Source organism: Tamandua tetradactyla, chromosome 23 (assembly GCF_023851605.1).
Source record: "Tamandua tetradactyla isolate mTamTet1 chromosome 23, mTamTet1.pri, whole genome shotgun sequence".
NCBI classification, from domain to species: domain Eukaryota; kingdom Metazoa; phylum Chordata; class Mammalia; order Pilosa; family Myrmecophagidae; genus Tamandua; species Tamandua tetradactyla.
This window is the reverse complement of record NC_135349.1, coordinates 43,314,306-43,333,812: the sequence shown is the minus strand read 5'-3', so window position 1 is coordinate 43,333,812 and position 19,507 is coordinate 43,314,306. Positions and strand designations below refer to the sequence as shown.

General features: G+C 38.7%; 1 long non-coding RNA gene across 1 annotated transcript; it reads right to left on the bottom strand.

Moving 5' to 3' along the window:
- Positions 1-2,226: 2,226 nt before the first annotated feature.
- Positions 2,227-18,542, bottom strand: LOC143667484 (uncharacterized). Its single transcript, XR_013168057.1, has 3 exons — positions 18,276-18,542; positions 15,340-15,617; positions 2,227-8,171 (listed from the first exon to the last, which is right to left on the bottom strand). It is a non-coding gene; the product is annotated as an uncharacterized LOC143667484 (long non-coding RNA).
- Positions 18,543-19,507: the final 965 nt, after the last annotated feature.

The following is a 19,507-nucleotide window of genomic DNA, read 5'->3' as shown; positions in this document are numbered from 1 at the left end:
TTGGCGGTTCCTCAAAAAGCTGAATATAGAATTGCCATACGACCCAGCAATACCATTGCTGGGAATATACTCAAAGAACTTAAGGGCAGAGACACAAACGGACATTTGCACACCAATGTTTATAGCAGCATTATTTACAATTGCAAAGAGATGGAAACAGCCGAAATCTCCATCAACAGAAGAGTGGCTAAACAAACTGTGGTATATACATACGATGGAATACTATGCAGCTTTAAGACAGAATAAACTTATGAAGCATGTAATAACATGGATGGACCTAGAGAACATTATGCTGAGTGAGTCTAGCCAAAAACTAAAGGACAAATACTGTATGGTCCCACTGATGTGAACCGACATTCAAGAATAAACTTGGAATATGTCATTGGTAACAGAGTCCAGCAGGAGTTAGAAACAGGGTAAGATAATGGATAATTGGAGCTGAAGGGATACAGACTGTGCAACAGGACTAGATACAAAAACTCAAAAATGGACAGCACAATAATACCTAATTGTAAAGTAATCATGTTAAAACACTGAATGAAGCTGCATCTGAGCTATAGGTTTTGTTTGTTTGTTTGTTTTGTTTTGTTTTTGTTTGTTTTTGTCTATCTGGTTGTTTGTCTTTTTTTTTACTATTATTATTACTTTTATTTTTTTCTCTATATTAACATTCTATATCTTTTTCTGTTGTGTTGCTAGTTCTTCTAAACCGATGCAATTGTACTAAGAAATGATGATCATGCATCTATGTGATGATGTTAAGAATTACTGATTGCATATGTAGAATGGTATGATTTCTAAATGTTGGGTTAATTTCTTTTTTTCCGTTAATTAATTAAAAAAAATATATATATATACACCTACACAAGTCTCATGTGATTTAGCTTGACACATTGATTCTCAGTTGCTCCAGAATGCTGAAACCCGCATGGGAGGCAGAGCTTCCCCCGACAGAAGGAAGTGGATTAAGGTATTTGAGACCACAACCAAGATGACAGGTTTGGGCAATGGGTTCCAAAGGGAAGCAAAGCTTTCCCATCTGTGTCACCTCCCAGAGCATTCTCCATGCCATGATGGGGAAGGAGGCTTTGCTGTGTGCACATCTCCAGTCATAATGGGCAGTGATAAGGACAAGAACATGTGCCCACACCTGCTCCTCTTCAGGGCTATAAAGCTCCCAAATCAGAATGATCTAAAACAGAGATCCATTAGAACTCTAAGAAATTGGAGAGACACACAAATAAAGAGAAGGTGTGCCAGCAAGATAGTCTCCCAGATGCTCATCCTCAGAACCCTCCATTCTCATAGGAAGGTGGTGGAGATAGGAGATGGCAGGGAAAGTGAATTGTATGCCTAGAGCAGTATTTTCCATTTGGCGGTTGTCACATGATCAGGGAGTCAGGGTAGCATAGGAAGGGGAAGAGAGGAAAACGGGTGCACTGTGGAAGGTGATGGTTAGGAATGTGGGATTGGAGGTCAGACGGGTTTTAAATCTGGGATCTGCCATCAAATACGATGTATGACCTCAAGTTTTAAGTTGCTGAGCCTCTCCCAGTCTCAGTTCCTCAGTGGAATGACGATACTCACAGAATCTGGCTCAAAAAGTTGTTGTGTAGATGGAAATTATGCAGGTAAAGGTCCTGGCTCAAAGCAAAGGCTCAAAAATTGGCAGCTATTACTTCAATTATTATCATCATCATCATCTTCTTCAGAATAAGATGAAGGTGAAGATGAAGACTTCTGCTGAAGGAGGCAATGCAATAACATGAATGGTCCTCAATGATCTTCGAACTTATGGGCCAAGTACGGTATACAATGGGTTTCACTGACAATGGAAGATTACAGTTCCTCTCAGGTGGTATCATTCAGAAATATATACAGATGATATAGATATATAGATTATATAAATATATAGATATATAGGTAGAGGTAGAGCTAGACATTGGTATAGGGATAGATATAGATGTAGATATAGCTTTAGGTTCATATATATGTATAGGTACATACACATTCATTACATATACACACACATATAGATTGAGATAGATATATATTTATAGGAAGATTTATATAGCTATACATACAGATACACTTTATATAAAGTGCCTTACTTTGAAAACTAATGTTAAGTACTAAACAAAGTTAGAAAATAAAATTATGCACAACTCTCATGCATAATTATGACCAATTCTTACTTCATATTAAGTGTTTATTGAGCAAACACCATGTGCCAGGCACAGTAGAAGGCCTTACAGGGAGAGATATAAATAACAACAAGACATAGTCGCTGCCCACAAGAATCCCCCCACCCTATGTGGGAAACTGACACTTAGAAACATGAAAATAGTTCTCCCTAAGGCAGGGAATTTTTAAGTTCAACTTTGAAGTCTTCCTGGGGAATGCAACATTTTAGCATGGGGTCTTGTTCCAAGAAGCTCACTTTGAGGAGAGGACTATGGGGGTTACATAAAAAGAGCATGCAACCTTTTTCTGTGCCAGAAGAGTGGAGCAGTCTTACCCAGGTACTTCTATCTGCTCCAAGGGCATTTTCAGACTTCTTCTCATAGCAGTAAGTGGGTTTCTCCAGAGCAGTTGCTAAATAAACATTTAGGGAGAATGTGCTCTGTACCTTGACTCATGATTGGAGAGTCAGCTTTGTCCTTCAGGAACACATACAAGTCTGAGATTTAATCTCTCCCTACCTTCCATCTTAATCTGTCTTTTTGCATGTTTTCCCATGTTTAAAGAACCTCAGGAAGTCAACATGGTCAAAACAGAGTTAAGTAAGGAGAGGGAATTGGGAGGTGAAGCCCATGACACAATGGAGGCCTCCTCCAGAGGGCTTTGTAAGCCACAGTAGACTTTGGCTTTTCTCTGATTGACATGGAGCACCAGTGGAGTGTTTTGAGCAAAGAGGGTGATAGGATCTGATGTATTGTATGTGTGTGTACATGTGTGTGTTTTATTAAATATTATTTTTAGAGCAGTTTTAGGTTTCTAGAAAAATTGCACAGGAAGTAGGGTTCCCATACTCTCTTTCTCCCCCTCCCTTCCTGCACAGTTTCCCCTATTATTACATCTTGCATTAGTGTGGATTCATTTGCTACAAATAATGACCAATATTGATACATTTTTATTAACTAAAGTCATAGTTCACATTAGCATTCTCTGTCACACAGTCCTATGGGTTTTGACAAATGCATTACATAATGTATCCCCTATTTTGGTATCATACAAAATAGTTTCAATGCCCTAAAAAGAATTCTGTCCTCCACCTTTTCATTCTTCCCCACAGCCCCATAAACCCTTGACAATAACTGATCTTTTTTTTTTTGCCACCTGTATTTTCACCTTTTCCATAATGGCATATAGCTAGAATCATACAGTGCATAGCCTTCCCAGAATGATCTCTTTCACTTAGCAAGATGCATTTAAGGTTTCTCCATATATTTTTCATGGATTGATAACTCATTTCTTTTACCACTAAATAACATTCCATTGTATGGATGGATCAGAGTTTATTTATCTGATGGACATCTTGATTCCTTCCAATTTTTAGCAATTATGAATAAGACTGTTCTACACTGGCATACTTTTAAGCAGGATCATTCAACCTACCGTGGGAATAGTCTTGAAATTGACAAAGGAGGAAACAGGGATACAAGTCAGGACGGGAGGCTCTTACAACCATCCAAGCAAAAAATGATGGCTGCTTGGCCATGGTAGTATCAGTGAAGTAGAGAAAAAAGATCAGGTTTTGGGTATATTTTGAAGGTGGAATTGAGAGAATAGGGATTGAATGTGGAGTGCAAGAGAGGATGCCATCAAGGTTTTTGGCTGTACCTCTAGACCCCGGGCTGCTATCAGATTGGGTAAACTGTGAGTGATTGGGTAAATTTTGGCTTGGGTGCTGGGAATTCATGAGTCAGGTGTTGTGTATACTGAGTTTGAGATGACCAATAGACATCCAAGTGGAGTTGTCAAGAGGCAGTTGGATAGAGGAACCCAGGGAAGGGCTTTGGGCTAGAGATATAACTCTATTTACATATAAATGTATTTTGATATATAGTTCCACAAACTTCATGTATTTATCAAAACTCTTTAGGTTGTCCTTAGAAACCCAACTCAAGGTAGTTTAAGCAAACTCGGGTAATTTATTGAACCAGAAAACCTAAATCCTTGAGACCAGTGACTTCAGACATAGGTAGATCTTGAAGGCCAAACATCATTAGAATTCATACCTCGCCACCCTTCAGCTCTACTTTTCTTCTCTGTTAGTTTCATTCTCAAGCAAGCCCTCCTGTTGTGACAGGAAACCTGGCTACAAGAAGCTCTAACATTCTTTCTATTGAGGTGAAATTTATATGGCATAAAATCAACCATTTTAAAGTGTACAATTCAGTGGCATTTAGCATATTCACAGTATTCTGCAACCATCACCTCTATCTACTTTCAAAACATTTCTTCATCCCAAAAGGAAACCCCATGCCTATTAAATAACCATTCTCTATTCCTCTCTCCCTCCAGCTCCTGTAAATCACTAATCTGCTTTCTGTCTCTATGGATTTACCTACTGTGGATATTTCATATAAACAGAATCACATAAAATGTGGCCTTTTGTGTCTAGCTTCTTTCACTTACCATGTTTTCAAGGTTCATCTATGTGGTAGTATGTGTATGAACTCATTCCTTGGATGGCTCAATAACACTGCATTTTAGGGATATACCATATATACTTTTAATACATTCTTAATAACCACCAGAGGAATAGAGCTTCTCTTTCCAAAAAGATGCAGAAAAGTGTCACCGTTGAGTCTCACTGGCCATTTTGTGTCAAATATTCATCCCTGGACCAATCACTGGGGAAGGAGGATGGAATACTGATTGATGAAAGTGTGTCCACCTCTCAAAGAGGAAAGTGCTCTAGCCAAACCACATGGCCTAAGAAGAGAAGACAGGTGGCTTCCCAAAGGAAAATCAAAATGAGGTTAACAGAAGAGGAGGGAACATACACTGGGGACCAAAACAGGAGGTGCCCACCTCTCTAAGAGATTAAATAACTGCTTTTAATCCTAACATAGGAATGTGCAATGGGCATTTATTGAGTACTTAATATATGTCAGGTACTATTCTAAGTATAAATCAGAGAGCACCAGTATCCCCATTGCATAGATGAGAAAACCAAGGTTCAGAGATGTTAAGTAACTTGACCAAAGTCACATTGTTGGAAAGTGGTTGAGCTGGGACTTAAATCCACATTTCCCTAACACCAAAGCTCCTATCCTTTCCTATATACCATGCAGGTGCTTTCGTCATTAGCAAGCCATAGACATGAAACAAACTGCATAACTGCTTAGTGGAGAAGGGTGAATATCTAAATATTTACAAGTCTGCATATTCATGTGCACAGATAGATTCATACACATTTCTTTATGGTATGAATTGAATCCACATAACCCTCCATTTCACTTCACCCAGCACATAAAACTAAATTAAAACATTCTTCTTTTTCTTCTTTAAAAGTAAGGATTATGTCCCTTACCAGACACTGGATCTCTAAAAGAATGGACAGAACTCCAGTATTCCACTTTAATAGCCTCTCTACTGCACAATAGAGTCTGCGGTCTCTTCAAGGACCGTGGAAATTAAATATCATTACCAAAGTTTCCCAGGTCCAGAAGTGGAACTCTAGCTGTTGAGGTATATAGGTTTTCTGGAACATCAAAACTTTTTTCCTAAAGCATTTACTTTTATTCAACCCCAAAGGATTGTTTTTCAGAAATGGCAGGGATCTGCTGATCCTTTCTTACTCTGGGTGGAATCTCAGTACCATTGTGAACATGGTACCTTGTCTCCCTCCTCTGTCTGAGCTGGGAACAAGAAGAAACCTTGGCAACGACTGTCCCTGATAATAAAATTGTATTTTTTCTGCACACTACATTTCAAGAGATCATTGTCATTTGTCTCTGGCAAATGACAAGCCAGCTTCTCCGGATCCCAAAGATGCTTGGGGAGAAATGTTACTGCACAGCTTGTCTCCAACAATATTTTATAATTGTAACAGAAATCCAAGGTTAACAGAGCTATCTGGCCAAAGAGGTGCCTGAGCCCCTGCGTATCCATATTAACAGCAGCCCAATGGCTTGAAAATCTGCCTGGTATTCCTCCATGATGATGATATTTTATATACATACATAAAAACTAAAATAAAAAGTGATTACACACAAATGTGGGTCTATCATAGCCTTCAGAAAAAAATAATCAGTTTATTTATTCTCCACTAGATATATTATAGCTTCTAGCTCTTACAATTTTTTGTGTTACTTACCTTTTTGCTGAACTATCCCTTCCCTTATTTCCTTTATCTGAATACATCCTTCAGTTTCCTTCTGAGACCACTCCAGCTCACAATTATGTCCTCCTCCAATGACATTTTACTGTATCTTCCGTTTGGCAATTAATCATAAGCTTCCTTTGAACATTGCCTGTATTCTTGAACTATTTTAACTGCTTGCTTTTATTGCCAGGGCCCTGGCCCTAGTTTTAATCTTACCTCAACTTGGAGGAAAACAGAATGTCAGAGGGAAAACCACTTTATTAAGAAGGCTGAGAATCATCCCTTCTTCCACAGCCACTCCCTCCGACCAACCACTCACCCCTGACCACCTTGCTCAGTGTTCTATATTTCTATGGGTGCTCCACAAAGTGGTTCACATCAATTACACATACATCAAGAGCTCTTAAGAGTACTGGAAATTATTGCATGAATTCTGAGATGCTGAGCCAGGCAGGAAAGAGATGAAGGTCAACTAACAGCAAAGACAGAGAAAAGATGGCTTTAACCATGTTTAAGTGTGACAGTTTCACCTGACTTAGACATCCATAAAAACACCTGCCTGGGTAGCTGTCCATGGGTCTGAAAATTCTGCTGCCATGGAAGACTTACTATCTCCCACTGCCTTGACCCTTAACGCCCTAACCGCAGCTACCATTGATTGTATTCACATGGCCTGACCCTTACTTAGCCTGAATTCAACTAAAACGTCTTCTGAACAATCTGTGCCCCAGATCAGCAATTTCAGGAAACAGTGGTGGTTAAGAGTATGAACTCTTCAGTCAGTGTCTGAGCTTGAAACCCACATTCACCATATGGAGAAAGCTACTTAACTTCACCTGACAACTAAGGATAATAGTATCACGTATTTCATGGGGTGTGAGAGAATTATATGGGAAATCTATATAAAGGTGTTAACAGTCACAGGCACATATTAAGTTCTGACGACATTAGTCTGTTGTCATGATGGCTATGTTTTGAGTCCTTAACTGTAAATAAGGTATTTTTTAAAAGGGGCTGAAACTTATCCTTCATTACACCCTCTAATGTCTATAGAATAGTGGTATGGGACAAGTATTTGAAGACATTCAGACCAGGTCCAAATCCTGGCCCATATACATAGCATGACATTGAGCAATTTACTTAACTCTTCTTAGACATCTTTTCATAATTTGTAAAGTGGAGTAAATATTAGCTATTGTCAGAGTTGTAAACATTCTAAAGGATGTATATAGGCACTTACATTAAAACAGGTGTTCAATACAGAGTAATTATCATTATTATGGCCACAAATTTGAAAGGAATGCAAGATTTGACTGTTTCTTCCCATCCTAATTCCCATCCTCAACAATCTGTGAGAGTCAGGAGTTTATTTTAGGAGCCAGAAGGATTCAGTTCTTGATTCTCTACATGGGCTCGATGAAATTCTTTTGTATGGTGTAACGATTACTTAAGATAATTAAGACCTTAGTCATCTACTCAATCTCTTTATAAAGAAGAGAATGTCACCTGTGCACCATTCACTCTGGCCATGTAACATAGACAAGTAAACTGGGCCCACATAGGACACTGTCAGGGAACAAAAATTATCCTTCTAGTACTGGATCAAGTGTTATCATTCCTTTCACTGCCTAGCATGTTGAATATAAGTCTAACTCAAGAAAAACTGGAGATTGTCAAAATATATTTGTGCATTACAGTTCTTAGAATCATTCCCACGCACATAAACCCCAACTGAGATACCTTCTTCCAGCAGACAGTCCTTTGGAGGTTGATGGAAGAATTGTCCATTGTACTTCATAGTTCTAGATGCAAGTTAATTATGACTCGATGGAAACTGTAAGAAAAATGAGGACAAGTCAATTCTGCCTGTTGGGCTATAAGTCAGTTGCCAAAGCTTCTTAAAAGGCCCTGATTCAGCACACAATTGTATTTTCCCATTTGGAGCACACTTCTCCTTTTATCAAGCCTAATCTAAAGAATGAACTTCAGGTATATATTTAAAAGAGAAAGGCCTCAGACAAGTTCCATCTTGTCATTCTGCACTCCTAAAAATAAATCTTTCCTGTGGTCTGTAGGAAGCATAGTACCCCTCTCTGTCCAAAGTCTGCTGTGCTCCAAGTTCTTGGCGCATGCTTGAGTAGAATTTAAAAACGTAAAGTTTCAAATGCCTAAGACATCAGGGAGCTAAGAATGATCATATTGGTTCCCCAAAGTATTTCCTGCTGCTTTCAATACACTGAGAGTAGCTGAGAAGCTTCAAAACATATTCTTAGGGGGCAATACTGGACATAAAATCTACCAGTATGTTACCAAGTCCCAGAACTTATTTCTAAGTTCCACAGTGGTTTGGGGTGAAGCAGGAGCTAAAGAAAGGAAGTGATTATATGAATAGAGTAAAGAACATGGACCTGGAGTCAGAAAAACCTAGGTTTATATCCCATCACCACCATATCCTGGCTATGTAGTTCCATTTCTTCCCCTGTATAATAGAAATGATAATAATAGCATCTACCTTACAGAATTGTAGTGTGTTTGAAACTATCTAACCATTATCAGGTGCTCAGCCCAAAGCCAGTAAAGGTAAATGTTCAATAATTTGTGTTTTATAGGCATGACACACATGATCTCATTCAATATTACAACCCTAGGAAGTAGGTACCATCTCCTTTCATTTTGTTGCCAAAAAAACTGAGACTTAGAGAGGAAAAGAAATTTGCTTTGGGTCCACAGCTAGGAAACGGCAAAACCGTGATACAAACCAAGGTCAGTCTGACTCAGACCACTTTATCTAATTTAATCAGCTGTTAATGCAAAAAGCCCAAGCCCTTGGCAGTTCCTGTTACATAATCCACACTGAGAGAAGATTCTGCCACACCAATGGACCAAGGGGAGAACCCCTCTGAACTCCAAATTGAAAAAATGTAAACAATTATTAAAAATATGTAACATGGGGGGGGGGATGCAAGGGTAGTTCAGTAGTATCATTCTCACCTGCTATACAGGAGACCCAGGTTCAATTCCCAGCCAAACTTCCCAAACAAAGAAATGGAAGGAAAAAAAAAAGCAAAAATTCAGCAAATGGTGCTGCAATAAGGGGATACTCACATGGAAAAAGAATGAACTGTGACCCCCACCAAATAGCATTGGTGAAAATATATATACATAAATATGGTAGCCCTTACAACTAAACAACCTCAGGGTACAAATGCAAAATCCAACCCATTCAGTGAAAATGCCCTCATGTTCCTGTATTTGCAAACGTAAAATTGTATATTTTCATGAAGTCAAGATCCTAGGGGACTGGGTTTTTAGACTGCCAACTTTATGTCCTCTCTAGTACATAGTTCTGAAGGAGGGGAAATGGAGAAGCGAATTATGTTGGCAGAACATCAACCACATGTCAGGCAAAACATCAGATGTTTTATAAATCTAATAACTTCATCAACCAAATAACACTAAGAGATAAGGATCATTAGCCCAGTTTCACCTGTGAGTAAACTGAGAGTCAGAGAGGTTAAGTGGCTTAGAGGTTAAGTGGCTTGCCTAAAGTCACACAGAGGGAAAACTGGCATTAAAACTGGGTCTGTCAAACCTACAACCTCCAGATGGCTTCCTAGGGCAGATAAAAGTTCTGAAACCCAGAGGGGCCAGCCTCTCCAAGAACATTAACTAGTTTCGTCCCCCTATCTTATATTATAGACACTCCTTTAACAACATGAAAAAGTTAAACAGGGCAGAGCCCAAATACTCCCTAAGAGTTGAAGAAGGATCAATGGAGAAGGAGGAGTTATAACACTCAAGGTAGGATTTTACAAATGAGTATGATTGCTAAATCATCATATCACTATTTCTTTTAGTCTCCAGTGTCTTAAAACAACCAGAAGGAAAAACCTAAAAGTATACAACAGTAACCAATGTCAAATTCTGAAATCTATTCTATAACTAGTTACAATATACTTTGAAATTTATTGCTTTTATATATATATATTTCACAATTTAAAAATGTTAAGGAAAAAAAAAAACCTAGGTCTCTCTGATGGCAAATCTCAGTACCACCTCAGGGGCACCATTTGTGTTGGAAATGGTGTCCCCCAAAACCTACTTCCAATTCACCACACTGGACTTTCATGGAGCCAGTACTCCTTAAGAAAGAATAAATTAACTAACCATTGACATAGGAGCCATCATGGAAACCTTAGTGGGCTCGAGGTCTCAGAAATTCTTTCCAAGAAGCACTGTCTTCTCTATATGTTTCCTAACTCTACCAATTCTGGATAAAGTAGAAGCTTCTTTATTGAACTAGAAGTTTTCTTATTGTACAATATTCTCTTCCTTGTAACCCTTATGCCCTCGCTCTTGCCTGATACTTGCCTGAGTAAAAATTCTCTTTCCCTGTAAACTTTATGTCTTTTAGAAATTACATTACACTGAGCATGAGAAGGTGTAAAAAGTTATACGTGAAGATTTTCCAATGCAAAGGACAGACAGATAACACATAGCGGACATCTTTTGTTAGACCTATGGGATTATGGCAAAATTGTAGTTACACAAATTATACCATGCTAGGGAAATATATATCAGCACTTCTTGAATAAACCTGCTTTCCAGTAGCTTATTAATTAGCTCTAAAAATTTGCTCTGGGATAAAACCTAGCTTGCAAAAGACAGTTTTTAAATTATGCATCCTTTAGGAGTATTAATCAGTCCTTTCTAGCATTCACAAAACTAAAATCCTTTCCATTTTTAATTAAAGAAACTTTATATTCCGCATAATGCTGAGGTGACCTCTTTTATATTGGAATATGCAAGAATGATTTTCAATTTAAAATAAAAAAGATATTAAATTATCAATCATGTAGAGTTCTACTTTCACCTAGGGTGTAAAAAGCTCGGAAGAACTTTGCTCCCACCCTAACCACAAGTAAAAGGCAAATAAACTGCAAAATCATAACTTTTATCTTAGTTTGCTATAACAATGTACCATAACTCAAAAATGGGAATTGCTGTCTCATAATTTTATAGGCTAGGAGTCCAGAATCAAAGTATTGGTAGGATTATTCTTTCTCCAAAATCTGTAGCATTCTGTTGGTGGCTTGCTTACAATCCATAACTCAATTTCTACTTCCATCACATGGCTCCCTGTCTCCTACTCTGTCCAAATGTCCCCTGCTTAGAAGGACTCCAGTTATTCTGGATGAAGGCCCAAACTGATTCAGTTTGGGCTCATCTTAAATAATAACACCTTTAAAGAGCTTATTCATAAGTGGGTTCACATCCACAGGAGCAGCAGTTAGGACTTGGACATGTCTTTATGGGGTACATGATCCAATCCATAACACCATCCAAGAACTGAGGTTATAGTTAGACCAAGTATCCTGACCTCCATGGGAAGACAGGCTCCTCTAGCCAGATGGATAAAGGAAACAGAAAGAAGACACCAATTACCAATATCAGGAATGAAATTTGAGCACTGCTGCACAGATTCTATAGACATTAAAAAGTTGAGAATATTATGAATAAATTTGTGTCTATAAATGAAAAATCTAGATGAAGAGGAAAAACACCTGAAAAGATGCAAACTGCTGAAGTTTTCTCAAAAAGAAATAGATAACCTGAATTATCCTCTATCCATTAAAGACACTGATTTCTAGTTTAAAACCTTCCAACAAAGAAACTCTAGACCCAGATTTCTTCATTGGTGAATTCTATCAAACATTTTAATAAAGAGAAAATAATATCAATTTTACACAGACTCTTCCAGAAAAGAAGGAAACGGTTTCTAACCCATTCGATAGGTCAGTACTACCCTGACATCCAAACTATAAAAAGAAATCACCAAAAATTTTTAAAAGATAACTATAGAATAGTGCTGTCCAAAAGAACTTTCTGCTATCATGGAAATATCTGTACTATGTAATACAGTAGACACTAGCTACATGTAGCTATTAAGTACTTGAAATATGACTAGTGTGACTGAGGAGGTGAATTTACCATTTCTATATAATTTAACTAATTTCTACTTAAATGTATATAGCACATGCAGCTAAGGCTTACTGTAATTTACAGTGTTGCTATCAATCAATGTCCCTAATGAATACAGACGAAAATATTCTCCAAAATATTAGCAAACAAGACCTGGCAATGCATAAAAAGGATAAAACATCACAATTGAATCAGACTTATCTTAGGAATGCAAAGTTGGTTCTGCATTAAAAAATCAATCAATAATCAATACATTTCACAATATCAATGGACTAAAGAGGGACAACAATGTGATTGTCTCAGTAGATTTAGAAAAAGAAACCAACAAAATTCAATATCAATTCATGATAATATCTCTCATCAAGCTAGGAAGCAAAGGTAACTTCTTCAAACTAATAAAGAACATCTACCAAAAAAACCAACATGTAATATCATACTTTATGTGAAAATCTGAATGCTTTCCCCTAAGGAATAAGGCAAGGGTATCTACTATCACCAATCCTAGTTAGCATTTTACTAGAGATCCTGACCAAAATTATACAGTAAGAAAATGAAATAAAAGGCATACAATTTGGAAAGAAAGAAAGAAAATAGTCCATGTTGACAGACAATATCACTGGCTATGATGAAAACCCAAAACTGCCTAAAAAAACTACCAGAAATAATAAGTGAGTTTAATAAGATCACAGGATATAATGTCAATATGCAAAAATCAATTGTATTTCTATATTAGCAATGAATAATTGCAATTTTAAAAACAGCACCATTTAGAAGAGCACTAATAAACATGAAATATTTAGGTACAAATCCAGGAAAATGTATGCAAGATTTGTATGCTGAATATTACAAAACACTGATGTGAAAAATCACAGAAGACCTAAAAAGAAACATACTGTGTTCATATATAGGAAGGCTCAATATTATTAAGATGTCAACTTTTCCCAAATTCATCTATAAATTCTACACAATTCCAACCAAAATGCCACTAGGACTTCTGTAGAAATTGGCAAGCTGATTCTAAATTTATATGGAAAAGCAAACTCATTAGAATAAGCCAAACAATTTTTAAAAAGAAGAACAAAATTGGAGGACTCACACTCCCTGTCCTGATCCAATTGCAAAGCTACAGTAACAATGAACAATGCAGTGTCGGTAAAAGGACAGACACATTGATCAAAGGAACTGAAAACTGAATCCAGAAACAGGCCCATACATATATGGTCAGTTGAATTTTGATGAAGGTGCGAAGTCAGCTCAATAAAGGATAGTCTTTACAACAAATGGTACTGAAACAATTAAAAAAACATATACAATAACACACTGAGTCTTGGACTCACTCTTCATGTCATATAAAAAAAAGTCAACTCAAAATGAATCACAGATTAAAATGTAAAATCCAGAATTATAAAATGTCTAGAAGAACACATAAGAAAATAAATCTTTGTGACCCACAGATAGGTAAAGATTTCCTAAATCTAGAAGCAAAATTTAAAAAAAAAACACCATCCATAAAAGAAAAAGCTGATAAAATGTTCTTCATTAAAATTAAAACCATCTATTCTTTGAAAGATATTGGTAAGAAAATGAAAAGACAAACCTCAGACTGGGAGAAAATATTTGCAAAACAACTATGTGATCAAGGACTTATGTCCAGAACATATCAATAACTTGCAAAGCTCAATAATAAGAAAACAAAAAAGGCAATTTTTTAAATGTACTAAAGATTTTAATAATCCCTTGCCCAAACAAGTTATGTGGATGATATACAAGCTTTCAAAAAGATGCTGGACAGGGCGGGCTACGGTGGTTCAGCAGGCTGTGTTCTCACCTGCCAAGCTGGAGACCCGGATTCGATTCCCGGTGCCTGCCCATGCAAAAAAAATACTCTCTTTATGTCCTGACAACAACTTTATGAGGTAGCTATTACTAATTTCATTTTAGTATTTTTTTATAATTTCATTTTAAAGATTAGAACACTAAGGCTCAGAGAGGTTAAATAACTTCCTCAGCATCACATAGTTTCTAAGAGGCCATGGCAGATTTGAACTTGGCCTCTACCAAGATGCTGGACATCATTATTCATTAGGAAAATTTAAATTAAAGCCACGATGATATACTACATAAATCTATTAGAATGGCTAATTTTTTTTTAACTTAACAATAAAACACTAAGTGTTTTCATTCATTGCTGATGGGAATGCCAAACATTACAACCACCGTGGAAAACTTTGCAATTTCTTATTAAGTCTACATTTACCATAAAACTCAGTAGTACCTCTCCTAGATATTTAGCCAAGAGAAATGAAAGCTTATGTTCCCATAAAACTTGTAGGTAAATTTTTATGGAGACTGTATTCACAATTGCTCAAAACAAATGTCCTTAAACTGGTATTTCCATACAATGGAATTCTACTCTGCAAAAGAAAGCAATGAACTTTCAGGCCCATGCACTCAAAAAAATTTTTTTTCAACAAATGGTGCTGCAATAACAGGATATTCATATGGATAAAGAATGAAATGAGACACCCACCATACAGCATACAAAGAAAAAAAAAGCAGGCAACAACATGCGTGAATCACAAATATCTTGTGCTAAGTTCCTGCCAGACAATAAAGCTAAGCACTATATGACAGCATAAATGTTAAAATGAAAAAGGCAAAATTATCAGGATGGGAAACAGTTCAGTGGTTGTCAGGGGCTGGCGGGATGGTGGTGGTGAGTAAAGAGGTGATTATAAAGCAGCGTAAAGGAACTTTGGGTGGGGGAGATGACATTTCTATTTCTCGTTTTGGGTGGTGCTCACTTGACTGCATGCACTTGTCAAAATACATGGAACTGTTTACTAAAAAGGATACTGTTCTAGTTTGCTAGCTGCTGGAATGCAATATACCAGAAATGGAATGGCTTTTTAAAAGGGGAATTTAGTAAGTTGCTAGTTTATATTTCTAAGGCTGAGAAAATGCCCCAATTAAAGCAAATCTATAAAGATGTTCAAATTAAGGTATCCAGGGGAAAATACCTTGGTTCAAGAAGGCTGATGAGGTCCACAGTTTCTTTTACAACTGGAAAGGTACATGGTAAACATGGAGAGGTCTGCTAGCTTTCTTTCCGGGCTTCTTGTTTCATAAAGCTCCTCCGGAGACATATTTCTTCTTCATCTCCAAGGGTCTCTGACAGCATGGGCTCTGCTTTGTGGCTCTCGTCATTTTGCCATCATCCTCTGCTCTCTCAGAATCTCCAACCTTTTCCAAAATGCTTCCTCTTTTAAAGGATCCCAGTAAAGTAATCAAGACCCACCTGGAATGGGTGGAGACACATCTCCATCTAATCAAGTTTAATACCCACAATTGATAGAGTTACATCTCTGTGGAAATAACCCAATCAAGTTCCCAACCTATAGGACTGAATAGGAGTTAGAAAAAACAACTGCCTTTACAAAATGAGATTAAGATTAAAACATGACTTTTCTAGGGTACATAAATCCTTTCAAACCAGCAGATACATTTTACTTTATGTAAATTATGCTTCAATAAACCTGACCATTAAAAAAAGAAAACTCTTCTGCCCAAGTGCCCAAGTTGCACTGATTTTATTTCACCAGAATCTCTGAGATGGACTCAGGTGTTAATATTTTTTAAAGATCCTCAAGCAGCCAAAGCTGGCAATCACTGACCTAAAATGGACAGAGAAATGGGACTTCACCAAGCTACAGAACAGGTTATATGGTTGTTTTTATGACTATTTGCTAATAGATATTTGTTCAAAAAATATCTCCAAATATGGCAAGAAAAAAGCAATAATGTGGATAATGCATAAATACATGGTGATTCCATTTCTGCTTTCCCATGGAAAATTTCTATGACTGCGACTGCAGCCCTAGTTGGTAACCTGAACCAAACAAAGGAATAAAATATGGTATGAAAGAAGGACATACTGCCAGCTCTCTATCCATCCACACAGTGCATAAAGTCAAAACAACTTTCTCCAGAACCCCTCCTTAGATGCCATAAACATTTGAATCAAAACCTCAAACTAAATCACCTGCCTCAAATTTTCCACACCAAGTAGAATCTGATCTCTACTTTCCCCAAAATGATTATTTAGCATCTCCTTTGCCTTCTGCTTATACATCTGAGCTAAATCCATCTATTTTTTAAGCTAAAAAGAGTACTTCAAGGTAGTTTTCTTGTTTGTTGATGTGTTTATTTCCAGATTCCCTGAACTTGGATCTAGAATAAACCATAAAAATGTTGTGGTTCTCAGGCCAAGTTCCCCAGAGACAAGGATTCATATGGCAGATGCCAGTGCTCCCTTAAAGAAGTGTTCCCAGGAGAAACCAGAATGAGGACACAGGACAGGGAAGGAAAGTTCAGGCAGAGTTTCACAGATGGAAAACTCAGCCTGATAGGAGAATGCAATCGTGAACATTGTACACGGTAGAACGCTCAAGTCGAGGTAGGGCTGCTGGGCTTGCAGATTCCCTCACCTGCCAGCCTTTGGTTTATGACCACCCTGCAAAGACATCAATTCCCAGGCACTTCCCTTCCTGAAAGAGACTCCAATAGCCCAAGAACAGGCCTCCAAAAAAGAGCTACAGTTGTAAGCTGTTAGAAATGAAAACAAACCAAAGTCAGGGCACCCAGAAATGGTAAAGTGGGATACAAGATGATCTGGGCAGACCACTAACCTCACACGACACCATTTTTTGATCATCTACTGTGAACTAGGTGTCTTCCTAGATTCTTTACTCACATTATTTCATTTAATCCTCATAACAACCCTGAAAATATATATTATTAGTTCCATACCCTTTTTACGTTCTGACAACAACTCTATGAGGTAGCTATTACTAATTTCATTTTAAAGATTAGAACACTAAGGCTCAGAGAGGCTAAATAACTTCCTCAGGATCACATAGTTTCTGAGTCCATGGCAGATTTTAACTTGGCCTCTACCAAGTTTGTGACTATTTCTCTTCTTTGATGTGTTTCTATCTCTTCTCTGCCACATTCCCCCATTAGGCACCTAGTCCCTTCCAGCTGCATGAACCTTTCTCAAGGCCATAATTCCATAAGCTCTTTTCCCTATTTAGGCCTTTGTCACCGTCTATCATCTGGGCCCTCAGGAAAATTTATCTCCCCTTTACACTGGTTGAGGTTCTGCCAATGCCGTGCTCTCTGCTGGTTTAACAGCTGGAGAGCATGTCATTGATAGAATTACAACCAAGATTTAATAACTTGGGATGGGGAGAGAATGTTTGTTTCCTGGCACAGAACTTTGTCTTAACTCAAATTAATGGATTTCTTCTCAGTTATGGAGAAGCCAAATTGGAAACTTGGTGGGACTGGAACCTTGAAGGACTCTCATTTGACCACAAGGAACAGAGTGGAAAAGAGGAGACTTCATCGTTCTTTGAAAATATCATTTAGTTAACATCCAAGATTTCTCTGTAATTATGGTATACTCTTGCCCTGCTACACAAAGATCGTTCTTTTTCCTGCCACAAGCCTAAAATATCTACTGCCAGGACCTTAACAGAAAACCTTGTAGACCACTGACCCATAAGATTACCCAGCATGTGGTTAAGAACTATATTAATGCTGCTTATACTATGTTCTTTCCCTTACTTTCACTTTGGGAAGAGTTGTCTGCCTCTACAATCCTTTTTTCCAGCAAGGAGAATTTTCAACCCGTGTGAGGGAGGGCCGCCTCCACCCACAGCTCGCCCCACATGCCCGGTGAGGCACCAACACTCCCCAACTCTCCCCCCGGATTGGCCGCTGTGTTCCTTTTCCTGAGCTGCTATGATAAACCCACACGATGGGTTGCCTTAAATAGCAGGAATGTCAGTGCTCCACAGGCCAGAAGTCCATATCAAGGTGTCAGGTGGAAAGCCTGCTTCCTGGGTGGCTCCTTGGAGCTCCAGGCTTCCCAATCAAAGGTCGCTGCTCTCACCTTTCTCTTCAGAATTCCCGCAGACTCCCCACTTCCAGCTACTGCCTCCACCACGCGGTTTTCTTTCTTTCTGTCCTAATTTCTTCCGCAGAGGAAGGACTCCAGGGAGAGGGCAGGTGCAAAACGGCAACATGGAAGCTTTTTACAGGTGTCTCCCTCCACAAAATGAATGAGCTGAGAAAGGGATTAACATTTACCACAAGTAGTGGCTCTGGAATCATAACGGGCATCTAGAACATCTACAGGAGGGCCCAAGGCGGCAAGAGGTCGCCATTTGTGAGTGAAGGCACTAACTGGTGAGCAGCCCCCATCCCTCAGCCCCTGTGGGAACAGCGGTGGCTGCCGGGAGTGCCTGGGGTTCCCAGAGCAGCAGGCCGGGCCAGGGCTGGCAGAGGAAGCCTCTGCCTCTAAAATTTGGGGGTTGGCGTCGAGGTCAGTCTGGGAGACCTTGAGGGTCCAGCGCAGAAGCGGGCCTTACTTCCCCACTCTGGGCAGCAGACGCTTCTAGACTCCCATCAGCATGCCGTGACGTAAAAGAGCTAGTGGACCTGTGCCGTGTCGTAAAGAGCCAATGCACCTGCACCGTGACGTAAAGAGCCAGTGCACCTGCGCCGTGACGTAAAGAGCTAGTGCACCTGCGCCGTGACGTAAAGAGCTAGTGCACCTACTTTGGTCACGTGTGTAGGCATTTCCTGGTCTGGCACATCCTGGAGGGTCAAGGCTGTTGCTGACTTCTATGCAGCAGTGACTTCTGACCTCACACCGGCATCTTTTGGAACTAGTGCACCTTTTTGTTGATTGGGTTTCTTCTTTGCCTTCCTCGTGTTGTTTATTCTGGCGGATGCCCGGGTCCAACGCAGGTGCTAGTCTTGCTTTCAGAGCTCTCAGCAGCAGCGTCTTCTGGCCTTACACCGCATCTAGTGGGACATAAAGAGCGGTGCACCTTTGTTTCCTTGTTTTATTTTGTTGTTGTTGGTTGGTTGGTTGGTTTTTTTTTTCTTTTTCTGTTTTGTGTTTTTGGGTCCAGTAGATCCCTGAGGGACAAGCGGAGATGCTGGTCTAGCCTTCAGCCTTGACAGCAATAACTTCCAGCTTCTCACCAGCACAAACCAAGAGACATGGAGAAGCGGTGCACCTGGCTTGTTTTTCTTTTCTGTGTTATTTTTCCCTCTTGGGTTTGTGGGGGAGTGTTGTTTTATTTTTTATATTTTTCTCTCTCTTAAGCATTCTTT